Source organism: Lygodium microphyllum, chromosome 10 (genome assembly GCF_053477565.2).
Source record: "Lygodium microphyllum isolate KBCC chromosome 10, Lygodium_microphyllum_v1.1.10, whole genome shotgun sequence".
Taxonomy (NCBI): domain Eukaryota; kingdom Viridiplantae; phylum Streptophyta; class Polypodiopsida; order Schizaeales; family Lygodiaceae; genus Lygodium; species Lygodium microphyllum.
The window spans coordinates 24,802,843-24,812,685 of record NC_141144.1 but is presented as its reverse complement, the minus strand read 5'-3'; positions in this window follow the sequence as shown (position 1 = coordinate 24,812,685).

The window sequence follows — 9,843 nt, the reverse complement described above, 5'->3', positions numbered from 1 at the left end:
AAGAGATTTAATGCAATGCCACAATGCCAAACAAGGCTTCTAACTCTCTAATTTAATCAAGAGAGTGACTCGACAATGAACAGGGCTGAAATGTCTCAACTTTAATACAATTAGAAAAATCACATTCAACATGCATACTTACAATATTCAAATTACCTTGAACCGTTTTTGCTAAATTTTTTCATAACTAGCAACACCTGTACCACCAGGAGATTGCCATTGATCACCTTGGTCAAGTAATTCTATAAGGATTGTTGCAACTAGGGTAGGTGGATATTGTGAATGACTTGCTCCTATAGGTCTTCCATCATTGCGGGTCCTTGCTATTGGCATTCCTCTCTTAGTCCTATGCCTTGCCCAAAGTTCACAATTTGGTCTGACAAAATGTCATTGACCTCCACAATAATAGCATGCTCCCATTTGCGTAGTTTGCTATTGTGGATGAACAATTACCCAAGCATGTGTTGCCTGAATTCTTCTAGATCCCCTAAAGGGCATATGAGGAATTGTGTTAGTAATAACCTGATTGACTATAGGTGGCTGAATAGGTCTTGGCCTAAACTGCATCACTAGCATATGTTGTGACATCCTAACATTAGGATTATATCAATAAGTCCTGGTCTCATGGCCATTTCTTTGGCATATCTCACAGCACTTTTCTTTCCTCTAGGTATTAGAAAGACCTTAATCCTTCAACTTTTGTTTTCTTTTTCCTATAGCCTCCTCTTTAACTAATCTTTTGATCTCTTCTTCTTAGATTTTTCTGAAACTAGTTTCTTTTTCTTCCTCCTATGCTTCCCTCTTCTAGACTCATCATCCAAATCAGTGGAATCATCCTCTGATTCTAAACTATAATCACTATCATGATCATCAATATCACTTTTTGATTCAAAATCTACATCTATATCAGAATTTGACCTTGAAGAATCATCATCCTTATGACTCCTTGATCATGAAGTACCCAACCTTCTCTCAACCCTCATAGTAGCCTTGATCATAGTATCCAATGTACCATTTGAACTTAACTCCACATTAGCAATGGGGTTCCTAATCTTAACCCTCAAGCCCTTAATAAAATGATTTATTTGCATCTCCATTGATGGTGTATCAACAACATTCAACCTATTCAATAGGTTCCTGAACTTCTAGGCATAATCTTCAACTAGTGTACTCTTCTTCTTTATATTCTTGATCTTTCTCAAGATATCTTCAAGGGCTTTATCCTTCCAAAACCTACCCAAAAATGCAATTGTTAAGTCACCATATGTATTAAATGTTTCCATGCCATAGCTAGAAAACAAATCCATTGCTCTTTCCTATAGAGTGGCTACAAACTACTGCAACTTAACCTAATCTCCACACATCTAATTAAATACATCTAGTTTCAAACTAAGCAACATGACAATCAAGATCCTCCTTCTTCCTGCCTGAAAATTTAGATACTCGCACTTTTGGATTAACTAAGTGATTTGGATTCATGATATTTTTCTTTTTTAACTTCTTCTAAGGTGGTAAGGTATCGAATGTCAAATATTTTCTTCCTGGAATCCTTGCGCTATGCAAAACGAATGTTCTCCCTAACACTATATGTTGCAATCTTTCAAATGCTTGACCAAGAGGAGTATCCTAATAGTTAGAGGGTAATACAATTTCATCATCACCTAACAAAGTAGATGTATTTAAAGGAGTTGGGGGATCCTATAGAAGTGGCAGGAGAGTGATACGTTGTTGAAGTACCAACAGAGGTATGCACTCCAAGAGAATTTTGTCCTACATCAATAAACTGCTCTTCATCCAACCTGCCTAATCCCTTTGCTCCACTCCTATCATCCAAACCTACAGCCTACTATTCCTGCCTTGCCAAGGCTTCCCTAAATTCTCAAGATCTACTCATGTTAAGGATAGGATTGGAGAAATAAGGGTAGTTTTCTAACATAAATGTTTCCCATAGAAGGCACCTAATATGCCCTCAATGCCATCAGCGCTCTTGCAACCTTATCTTACAAGAGTTAGTTCTAGGCATGTTGCCTAAATCAGGAGAATTATTTCAATGAAACTAGTAGGATTGCCAAATTGTTTCGAATATTTAGAACCATAACAAAAAATACAAGAACATAAAGATTTGCTAAAACACAGAAACTCATAATCAACAACTTCAATAACCAAGAAAACAAAACACAATAGTAAAGATCAACCATCAGCGACCAGCGAAGCATGGCACTATCATCTTGCATTTTCAATTTCATTTATCTAATATCAAAAGATACAACTACTATGAAATTAAGACAGATGTCTATATTTTAGGTAAAGACATCATATGACATATAAGGTCGTTTTTACATAGGTTGATCTCACATAACTTCATGCTCACAAAGACTAAGGTATGAAATAGCATTAAATATATGGTGGAATTCAAGCCCTAACATCTCTCTCTCTCTCTCTCTCTCTCTCTCTCTCTCTCTCTCTCTCTCTCTCTCTCAAGCCAATGCTCAAAAGTACTCTACATAGCACCAAAGTATTAGAGACTAAGGCTTTTATCGCCTTTCTAATCTTGCATTCTAGCCTTGTTTCCTTGCTATCGATCAAGCTTATCCTCTCCATGTCTAACAAGATCACAAGTGGCTTTTAGTCATGCATAACCAATTATGTTGACATAGATGACAATGATACTGAGGATGAAAGGCAACCAAATGTGCTAATAACATGGATGACATGTGGGTGGTATAAGCTTTTGATTGTAAGGTTTATTATAGTGTGCATGAACTTAGGGTTTTTGTCAACTATTACAAAACTTCTTTAGGTTTTAGAGGAGGTACCTTGCATGTGGTACTGCAACTACATTTTCCTTGCCTAGCATGTTGTTAATCTCCCAATCATACTCTTGTAAGACTTCAACCCACCTTCATTGTCTAATGTTAAGATCTAGTTGTGGGTAAAGATCCAGTTGAGACTTTTATGATATGTTACCAAGGTGAATTCCCTTGCAAGCAAGTAATGTCTTTGCAACTTGAGAGCATGAATCTCTACCAACAATTCTAAGTCATGAGTACCATAGTTCCTTTTATGCATCTTCAATTTCCTTGAGATATAAGTAACTAGATGTCCCTCTTCTTGCATAAATACACAACCTAATGTGAGAGAGTTTGCATCCATCACAATCTCATATCTTTGGTTTAGGTCAAAAAGCTTCAAAATGGGGGAATTTACTAAACTTTGTCTTGAGTTTTTCAAAGCTATATTGTTAAATTGATTCCATACAATATAGGATTGTTTCTTTAGCAAGTCAAGAGAGGTGTAGCAATCAAGGCATAATCATCAATAAAGACTCAATACTATTCTTTCTTCCTAAGAAAGTGGACACTTCTTTAACTATCAATGGGGATTGTTATTCTTGTATATCATTTATATTTGCTGGGATCTACCCCAATTTCTTCTCTACAAACCCAAGGTATTCAATATATCTTTTAAATGATACACACTTCTTCTTTTTAGCATAAAGCTTGTGCATCCTCATTATTTTAAGAACAATGTAGAATTGTGGCTCATGTTCCTCATCTTTCTTGGAATAGATCAAAATGGCATCAAAGAATATGAGAACAAAATCATCCAGATAAGGTTGAAAGATGTTTTGCATTAATCTATTGAAGATTGCAAGAAAATTGGTTAGTCTAAAAGACATAACAATAAACTCATAGTGGTCATACCTTCTTGTATTAAAGGTAGTTTTGGGAATATCTTATTCTTTTGTCCTTGTTTGATAGTATCTAAACCTCAAGTCGATCTTTGAAAATATCTTTACTCCTTGGAGTGTGCCAAGGAACTCATCAATCCTAAGGATTGGATAGTTTTGTTTTAATTGAAATGATCTAGTTTAGCCTTTGGTAGCCAATGCAAAGATGAAGGGCTCCGTTTTTTTTTTTTTCTAAAATAGGATCTTTGCTCCCCATGGTGAGTTACTTAGTCAAATGTATCCCTAATATAGTAATTTCTTAATTTTTTTCTTTCACAATAAGGCCTTTTTGCAATTGGAGAAACTTCCAATGCTAACTTGATTTCATGGTGGTCAAATCTCTTTGACGTGGAAGTTCAATTAACTTTTTTGAGAAAACTTATGAATATTCCTTCATCCATGCTTCTAGTTTCTTGTCTTAACTAATTCTATTGAGTTTAATTTATAAAAGTAATCCTTTTTTTAGCCCTTATACTATTTGCAAAGCTTTGACTAGATTTTTGGCTTGCTAGCTTTATTTGAGTAGTCACTTGATTTCCTTCTATGTTTCAAAATGAGACTTGGCCTCTGTTGAGAAATAACAAATGATGTATTCTCCAGGAAGGGATGTCCTGAATCCCATATGCACAGTGAGGAGAGTGGAGAAGCTAGAAAGCTATAAAGACATGTACTTGGTTCACTTTTCAATGCAATGCTATTATACTTTGTACTTAGAGTCTGTAACTCTATCCACTCAAGTATGAGTCCAAGCTAATCTATCTTGGAACCTAATTCACTTGAGTAAATGTCTATGTCTAGTCAGTATTCATGCCTCTTGCTTACAAGTTCAAGCCTCCATAGCTAAACTATGTTCAAGATCCATGTTTGTCAACATGGTATTAGAGCCATGGTGAGTTCAGTTTAGCTCTTCTCCCTACTCCCCCAACTTCTCACAGCTCAGATTCATCATCTCAAGTCAAGTGTATGAGTTCATCTCCTACTTCATTCTCACAAATCTCTTCTTGGCCACCATAGACAACTTGCACCCACTCACCTTGGAGCCCCTAGATCTCCCAATATAGGCAATATCTCACTAAGATCTCTTCTACAAACTTCTTCCCCTCTACTCCTAAAGCTTCTCTCTGGCACCTCAATTGTTGACATTGGTGCACTATACCTCCAGCATTATGGAAATTTGTCGAATCTATCCAGACTGCGCCCTGCTGAGACAGGCTGTCGTACAACTGCACACGTTGCAATCCAACTCAGGACCATAAGGCTTTTAAATCCTGGTATATAAGCCTTCTCTCCATCAAATCTTTTGTTAGTTGATTGTGTGTACGTGCTGCTACAGATGAAACAATAGTCGAGTACAGAAACCCTAATATAAGGCATCCATAGCTTGTGAAGTTCAAGCTTATCTTACACTTCAGTATCTCACTTTCTTCAACTAATTCAAGTTGCTACCATTCTGATCTAAGTTCTAGCTCAGTCCACATCACTCCAAATCAGTAAAGGGGAGGAGATCATTGAGCAACATCTAGCTCAACGAGGAGATTCAACATCAATAGTATCTCTTGATACTGAATCAGTGTCTCTTGGCACTTGTAATGATTTAAAGCCCTATTGATCAAATCCATTTGTAAGTCTCAATTTCTATGTAAAAGGATAGATACTGCCCGAGTGTTCTCATGGTAAGACCTCTTTCTAAGGTGACTGAACTAGAGCAAATAGCAAAGTTTAATGGTGAAGGCTTTCACACTTGGAAGGAGAAAACCATGTATCATCTCATGAGGAAAGACCTATGGGGTCTCTTTGAAGAAGATGATGCAGAAGATGCTAAAGAGGAAGATGCTGCAGAAGACCAACCTAAAACAAAGGCATGGGAGAAGATGAACAACAAAGATCTAGGTATTATTGCCTAGGGTCTATCAGATGATATATTACACCACATCTCTGGCATCAGGGATGCAAAGAAGGCATGGGAAGAACTTGACAAAATCCAAATTTGGTACACAAGCAAAGAACTCAAAGGTAAAATTACTTATGTATTTTTATAAGTTGGATGTAAAAGACAGCTCATCTATGACTATACACATCAATAAGTTCAAGAGCCTTAAAACTCAGCTAGCAACTTCTAAAAAGACCATTGATGAGGATGAGGCAATAGCAATGCTACTTGCTAGTGTTAATCATGAACCACATGAGAACCTTGTTTCAAAACTAAGCAATGTTCCCAGTCTCTTACGTAAAGATATTGAGCGCTCTCTTCTTGATGAAGAGAACAAACAGAAGAACAAGAATGCAAAAGATGGTATTCAATCATCTAGGGAAAATCTCTTATACACCAAAGGAGCTGTTGGACCCAAAGGAAGAGGTCGAGGATTCAACACCGACAAGAAAAGTCGGATGACATGCCATTATTGTGGTAAGACTGGCCATATAGCCAGTGAATGTTTTCACAAGAAAAGAACACAGGAAATGTAGAATGACCACCACCAAAACCAATTCATGAATGAAGAAGAAAAAGAAGAAGAAGATATTTCCGCTACCATATCAACAACTCTGACAGATTGTTCTAAGGAATTTGTTCCCATAGTGGATCTCTATGTTTCCCTTAGTGGATTTGCTTTGTAAAAACCCTTGCCAAAGATGTAAAGTCTCAAGTTTTGACCTGACTAGGCTGCCTATGAGCTAGTCTCCCGGGCCATGTTATCACGTAGGGGGGGCAAAAGACAACAAGTGTAGGGACTCATCATTTGGGGGGGTGTTGAGAAATAACAAATGATGTATCCAAGAAGAGATGTCTTGAATTCCATATGCATAGTGAGGAGAGTGGAGAAGCTGGAAAGCTATAAAGACATGTACTTGGTTCACTTTTCAATGCAATGCTATTGTACTTTGTACTTAGAGTCTGTAACTCTATCCACTCAAGATTGTGTTTATGAGTCCAAGCTAATCTATCTTGAAGCCTAATTCACTTGAGTGAAAGTCTGTGTCTAGTCATCAGTATTCATGTCTCTTGCTTACGAGTTCAAGCCTCTGTAGCTAAACTGTGTTCAAGATCCATGTTTGTCAATAGCCTCTTCCACAATGGATGTGAGCATCATTGTGGATTAGCTAGTCCATTTCTACAAACACTCATTAGCACCCCAATTCATGACACAAAACCTTACACTAGTGGGCTCATTGCCTAGATGAAACTTCACATTCCTAGTTCATTGTGATGGTATAACTTCCTTTCCATTTGCTAACTCTACCAAAATTTTAGAGATGGTGAGACCTCTATATCTAGTTAGTGTGTATACTTTGGAGAAATAAAGGAATGAGTGCTTTAGCAATTTAGGAAAATTTGAAAGGATTTACGTTGATGGTTTATTAGTGTTTGAATCACCAAGAATTGGTGATTAGGCCCCTTCTTGTCAAGACCGACATGAGTTATTCCTCTTTCCATTTCAACTTCCATTGTGAGCTCTTCTTTATCTTCACCTATGAGGATTACTGCAACACCCCTTCCTCTCCCTCTTGCACCTCTATTTTGGCCATGAAATTGCCATTGTCAAAAGGAGGTTTTTAGCTTGGGACGTTGTCTTTTATAGTGGCCAAGCTCATTGCAATGGAAACACATTCTGAGTGCCATTGCTTTGGTTTGATAGAAAAGATATGTCAATTGTGTTAACCTTGGCCTTCTTTCTTACATCAATTTTTTGTTATCCTTGTGCTTTTTTTATGAAGACATGGAATCCTTTATTGGGTTATCCTTAACCTCAATATATTTCATTTCTTGTTTTTTTCTTGGAGGCTAAGTCTTTTAGCTCTTATCAAAGCACCCCCCTAAATATCTTATTTTATGCCATGATTACTATGCCTATGTTGTGGGAATAGTATATGGAAAACCATAGTGGGAAGCATTGGAATGTAGTAAAGAGTATCATGAGATACTCAAACGGTGCTAGAGTAGTATGCATATGCTTTGTAAGAAAGAATGCATATGTTCTTGGATATGTAGAGGTTGATTTTGCAAAGAGTGTAGACATTTGGAGATCTACTACAAATTTTGTATTTACTTTCACAACAAGTAGTGTAGTGTCTTGGGCCTCTCAATTACAACCATATATAACTTTATCTACTACAGTTGAGTATCTTGTAGCATGTGAGGCTTGCAAGAAAGCTATATGGCTAACTCATTTAGTGGGAGACTTGGGCATTATAGGAGAGGCATCTACATTGAACTATGATAGTCAACCATTCAATTGGCATGGAACCCCTATCTTTCATGCAAAGATAAAGCACATTGAGGTGAAGTATCACTTCATCAAAGAGGCGCTTGGGAACAAGCATATTGAGATTGTCAAGGTCCATGTAGATGGTAACCCTACAAATCTTCTCACAAAGAGTTTATCTTCACTTTGCACACTATAGAGTGCTTATGGATATTGGATAGTATCTTCCCTTTCTTCTTATGCTCGCAAAAATGTAAATTGGCCTTTAAATGAGATTTTTTCAGAGTAAAGGTGTCATGTGGTTACACGTTCAATGAAGGAAAAGACATCTATGTAAGTATTCCAAATTTATGCTTATGGGATACTTATGATCCTGATATGGGTTTTTCTAGGATTAAAAATGGTCCACTGAAATAGTTTAAGTTTCCCTTGTTGAGTTCTAATAATTTAATGAGAATTTCGGGTTGATCAAAACACATGCAATGAGTTATATTGAGTGTTACACTGTGTCCATTGCCTATATTTAAGAAATTGTGCATCTTGAAAATGGTCTCTATATTCATATGAGAGTGAAACCTAACATTGTAAAAATTAAAACATACTACGTAATTCAAAAATTAGTTTAGTCGTATAAAACGGGAAGAGTACAACAAAATTATCAAAATACATTATGATATCATTACTAACAAATAAACAAAATATAGCAAGCTAAGAGCACATTAAGTATGTATGTATGTATGTATCTATATATGTACAATTGATCATTCCACACACATAATTAACATGCATATCTATAGTATACACTAATACATAAAAGTTAACTTTTGTGGTTATAGACCTTTATTGTTAATGAGTATCTCTATTAAACCCTAAACCAATTTGTCAAGGACCAAATCATTTTTTAAAGGATTCTATTTAAATTATCCACCAATATTTTTTGTATGAGAGAGAGAGAGAGAGAGAGAGAGAGGCTTGCAACACACTAAACATATCCTATATATTTGATCCTAGATTGGGATTCGTGATCAAGGCTATCTAACTAAAAGTATTTCTAATGTTTGATCACCATCTTGAATTTTCTCACACTAGGTAACTAGATGTATTGTGTGTGTATGTAAGACAAAAAAGATCCTGACATGTCACACTTAAAAGTGTTTGGTTGTATCGCATATGTTCATGTGCCAGATGATAGCACAATGTGTGTGCACACGGTCACTAAGTGTGAACCCTATGTGGGTGTAGTCCAGCTATAAAGTCACTAGCATATCATCATGTCAATCACCTCACACGCTAGTAAATAATATCCTACCAGATCACCAAGGTGCATAGTGGATGCCAACTCGTGTAGAGCCCAACATTTCAACATAGTGATGGGTGGATACCTCATGCTCATACACACAAAAATAATGGAGACTTGAGCACACACAAAGAGAGAGGGATGAAATCTTCGTTTTCTTCTTTCAAAAAAGAGGCATTTTCCACTATTCTAGGATGATTTTTGTAATTATGTTCGTGTTGGCTTGTAGACTAGGTCTTTTCAATTGATTTGAGTACGTGCATAACCATATTTCAAGTTTAGATGAGAAAGGTAGAGAGAAAACAAGTTACATCCAAATAAGACTATTGTCCTCACAGTTTTGATCATATTCCATTTCTTATAGAGTTTCTTACTTAAGGTATCTATTTATGTATTGTTGGTGGATGCTTTGGGCTATCAAAGGACTTTCTTTTGGGTGAACTTGAGTAGCAAAGGAATGATGTTTTGCCATTGTATATACTCATAAAACAATTCTAAAGTACATCCAACTATTTGTAAAGCATTCTGGGTTATTCTGATTAATGTATGAAGTATAATCTTTCATTGTAATGCTATAGCAAAGAGTGAGTCAAATTACATAGAGTGGTCAAGCA